At 42.0% G+C, this 4,609-nt stretch overlaps 1 protein-coding gene across 3 annotated transcripts in view; it reads right to left on the bottom strand.

Moving 5' to 3' along the window:
- The window catches only part of lrrc7 (leucine rich repeat containing 7), a 97,827-nt gene extending 93,234 nt beyond the window's left edge, over positions 1-4,593 (bottom strand). For all 3 annotated transcript variants that reach the window (XM_031859774.1, XM_031859773.1, XM_031859776.1), the window contains exon 1: positions 4,237-4,593. The gene's annotated coding sequence lies outside the window, so the exon portion shown is untranslated. The remainder of the gene's footprint in view (positions 1-4,236) is intronic.
- Between the last annotated feature and the right edge of the window lie 16 nt (positions 4,594-4,609).

Genomic DNA, 4,609 nt, shown 5'->3' with positions numbered 1-4,609 from the left:
TCATTGCACAACACGAGACTAATAGCCAACAATATAGAGTTAAATATTACAATTACACAGAAAATTCGAATTTTCTACAAAACGTTTGTTGTCAAAACTAAGAGCCAATCATCTCTTTGATCATACGAAAGAAGGCATCTCAAACAGGCCTAATGTGTATATTGTCCTGGCCAGACAGGTTCAACAGCAGGGTCACATTAAAATCATACTTATCTCTCTAAAGTCGAGAAGGTTGTCGATCAGCACTAAAGGAAGGTATATCCAGTATCAAAATAATCTAATCTGATTCTCGAGTTGCAACTCCGTCTCATTATCCCTCCAAAAAAAGACGGTAGCTGCAAGCGACATCTCCTTCTGCAAACACGCCTTTTCCACTGCAAACATGTTTTGACTCGTCATAGCAGGAAGAGCACAGGTGTTACTGATAACAGTAATGATGTCTCAGTGTTATTTAAGCCGCCCATTAAGTCATGGCAGAGTGAAAGTGACCCTGAACCCGGAGCGGCTGGTCAAAATTCCTTCTGTGGAAAATGGCTATTAAATGCTCACATTTACATTAGTCTATATCAAGGACCACCAGGGACATGTCTCACACAGGAGAGGCACAAACTGGGGTTAGTTTGATCTGCACACAGCCAGGCTGTCCTTAGAGCAGGTCTAATCAGCCAAAGGTAGAAAAAAAAACGTGTGTACGATGTGTGTGTAGGCACTTTAATCAAGTTGTCCTCCACACCAGTCATATCCCTCCACCTCAGGAGTCCCTAACCTTTTCCTTCATAGTAAAATATTCTGTTGTAATCAGAAACCATCAGACAGTTCTCCAAGAAAGAAGGGAAAGACAGTTTGATTTACTCCTTGTATTTACTGAGGCTTTTACTGAGGCTTTTTGGACAATATGATTAATGATGTTACTCTGTTGCTGGAGTGATGATTATTATTTGCAGATCTATGGGATGATATCAGCTGTCAGTTGCAGTCAAAAACATCATTGCACTTCTTCCTCAGGCAGATGGATCAAATCAACTAAGTAGTTAAAATACTACAAACTGCTTCAGACTCTATTGACACAGGCGGGCGTGACATGAGTATTTCCCAAAAGCAATTAAACTGCTGAAGCTCAATAAGGACGTTCAATCGGCAAACGTTGCCAGGAAACAATTTCAGTGGCAGCCTCCATGCCTGATATTGCTTAGCAACTACATGCGTTTGTAGGATGTTAAAACTGAACCTCAAAGTGCGCCTTTAAAAAGACTGTGTTACCTTGATTCCAGATGGGATAATCATGTGGAAATACTACACATACACAAAAAACAGGTACATACACATACTGGACATCAGTTGATAACAATATTTTACAGAGACTATTTTCTGTATCTGCTTGTAGAAGCTTTTTTTTTTATTGGCTACACCATAACATCACTTCCAACTATTCTAGATGTCTTCTGCATCATTTTCTATATTACAAGCAACTCCCCATGATGCACCTCTCCTGAAGATGGACCAAATACTGTGTCAGTGTCAGGGTCTAAAGCCACATTTTCACAAATCCAACTCATTCACAGACACATGTATTTTCTATTTAAATATATTAGCTTTTGTTTTTGTTTTAAGTGTATTGTTTGATGCTCCTGAATTAAGGCCATGCTTTGACATATCTTCACATGAATATGATTAAGATTAAGATATAGCTATGCAATTAGAACAAATGTCTGTGTACAACTTTCTATTTACTCCTTATTGGGCATTTGATACCTATTAAATAGTCCTCGTATGACTGCACTAACAATGCCATATTGTTGAACATTAAGATTTTTATCCTACAAACAAGTCATTTCAGCGTCATTTTGCGATTGAATTTGGCATTAATTACAGTTTAGCACCTCTTGTTGACACATTGCAAATCACGAACTCTCACTGATACACTGCCATCCTGTGATCTTACAGGCTGTGCTAAAACATGATGGATTCCAACGAAACCTTTACCAGGTCCAGGCAGTCAGGAGAGATTTGAGGCTTACCAGGACTCCGGGATTTAATCACTGCCTTACTGTACAGAAGCTCTCAGCTGTGGGGCATCCCTGCGAATCCGTGGGCTAAGTTGAATACCATGTACTTGTGATGTTGTGGGCTCAAATCTGACTCCTGGTCTGTCCCCCCCCCTCCCTCCCCCCTTTCTCTATTTGTCATCTTCCCTGCCACCATTCTGCATGCAATCTAATGAAGCAGAAACAAATCCCACAGCTTTATACCTGCAGTAGACAGAGCTGTGAAGATGAGATGTTTCCTCCTACGCAGGCAGGCAGACAGGCAGTAGCTCGAGAGACCCGAACACCTCCAACTGTATATGTTATGGAACATCTGATTAATTCTCACTGATATCGAGTCTGAAGCCTCCATCTGAGCCGTTAGCTACACTGATGGATTCATATCTGCAGCGAGGATCTGCATTCATAGTGTGGTAGTGTGATATCAGACCCGTAGTCACTGTGCGGCTTCATAACAAAATCAACTGTATATACAGAATCTCTTTAGTTTACCTATGACACATTCTGAAACCTGTTAGGCTGCCGTGTTAGTCAGTTCTCCGCCAGTTGACAAGATGGAGCAGAGTTTCATGAGCAGAGTGAGTCAGTTACATCAAGATTGTTGGAAGGAAAATGTCTCCATTGAGGAGGAGTGCGTAATCACAGGGAGAGAAAGCACGCCATCTTCTTCAAAAACACATTAGAAACAAGTCAGTTCCATTTATTGACTATCTATATCATGTTTTTGTTTGATTTTATTGTTTAGATATGTAATAAAATATAAGATTTTCAAGGGTTTTGATGGTAAAATAGTTTGCTTTTTGGGAAGCATACATTTCTGTTTTAATCAGGAATAAGCTAGGCTTATGTTTGACTCAACATTTTTTAATTCCCCATAGACGTTTTGGACTAGCTACCAACCAAACTGGTTAAAAAAAATTTTTCAAAGCCGTCTCTACACTGCCAGGTAATTCTGGTGGATAAATACCTAATCCTTTATATTGTCTGTGTTTACTTTTTAAAAACAGATAATCAAAAGATAGAAAAATAATCCAAAACTAATTATATTTTGGATTGAATTATCAGTACCTTCCTAAATCTGTGATACTATTTAGGAGACACATAATGATTATATTTTACAGAAGTACAAAAACACACCTGTGAGTGTGCATTTGTAACTTTCTATGAGGTCTCAAACTTGTTCCCTACAGGATACCTCAGCACTAAATCTCATTTTCAAATATCGGGTCTCGGAAAAAATGATCTGCGGGTCAGCTTTTCTTTCTGTAGCCCAACACCAATCTCACAAAACCCAACAGGAGAAGACAAACAAACAAAAAAAACATTTCCTGCAGATGAAACTTTTTCACACCTGATTTAAAAACAGCCTAAGAGTTTGAGGGTCCTCAGGTGGCCGGAGAGAAACTTCTCTGCGGGAGAGCAGCCGAGCAGAAAGCCATGTCCCCTGATTGTACACAGCTGAGTCCTGTGGGCACGGAGGAGCCTGCTGTCGCCTGACCCAGGGTGACTAATGGAGGTTTTAGGGAGTCCTGGTGGCACACAGGGCTGGCCCGAATGCCATTTCACTGACGGCCATTTGAACCCAACGCGTGGCCTTTGCCTCACTGTCTCTTTTTATGCTCTTTACAAATTGCAACACAGACATGGGGCATCAAAAGAGTTTTTCACCTGCCCACTTGTTAACTCACACACCTGTCCACACTAATGAAATTCTTAAAATCCTCCAGACTACTCCACTGGAAGCATACAGCCTCTACGTCTTTCCAGGTTAGAGAACAGACAGCTACACTCCTCAAAACGACAGTAGCAGTGAAGCTTTTCTGGACTAGCGTGATGCTGCACAGCCCTGATACAGGGGTATAGATGGAGCATTATGTAATTAATACTCCTCCTCCTATGCAGATACAGTAGGCAAGCCTAGAAATCCTCAGCTGTAAATGTAGCCCCAAAATGAATGACACAGCTCATATGTACGGTGTCATTTTGAATCACTCTGGCTCCTATATTACCGTATAGACAATCAGCTCTTGACTCAGCTAAAGTCTTTAAAACAGGCATCCGATGTAATACACAGCAACACCAAAACCTCCTCTATAGCCACGCAGCATGCAGAAAATCTTTCTCTCTCTCTCTGTCTGTCTAACCCGCACATTTATATATAACATACAGCCCAAAGAAAACCCCTGTTTACCTGCTATCCCATAATTCACAGTGCTGGCTTGGACAGGTGACTGGTGCAGCCAAGACAGCCAGAGAAAAGTGGTGAGGGGCTTCTCTTACCAACAAATCCCCCTTCTTCAGCTGGCTTCTTCCAGCGCTCCAGCTTTCATCTTTCCAGTAAAGAGAGCGGGAGGAAGACAGCGAAGGACTTTAAACAATTAGCATTCCTCCTGCGCTTGTGTTTTTCTCTCCGTCTCTTCCTCTCTCCCAGATTTCTCCACAGTGTCCGGGGGGGAGCAGGAGCATCAGTGATACACTGCTGTGCGCTCCGCTGCAGGAGGCTGAACGTCAATCACGCAGGTAACCTAGGGAACCGCTGGGCCCGCCTCCTCCCCCCCCCCCCC

The sequence above is a fragment of the Anarrhichthys ocellatus genome, unplaced genomic scaffold, assembly GCF_004355925.1.
Source record: "Anarrhichthys ocellatus isolate YVR2014 unplaced genomic scaffold, GSC_Weel_1.0 scaffold22, whole genome shotgun sequence".
Classification (NCBI taxonomy): Eukaryota; Metazoa; Chordata; class Actinopteri; order Perciformes; family Anarhichadidae; genus Anarrhichthys; species Anarrhichthys ocellatus.
This window is presented reverse-complemented; position numbering and strand designations above follow the sequence as displayed.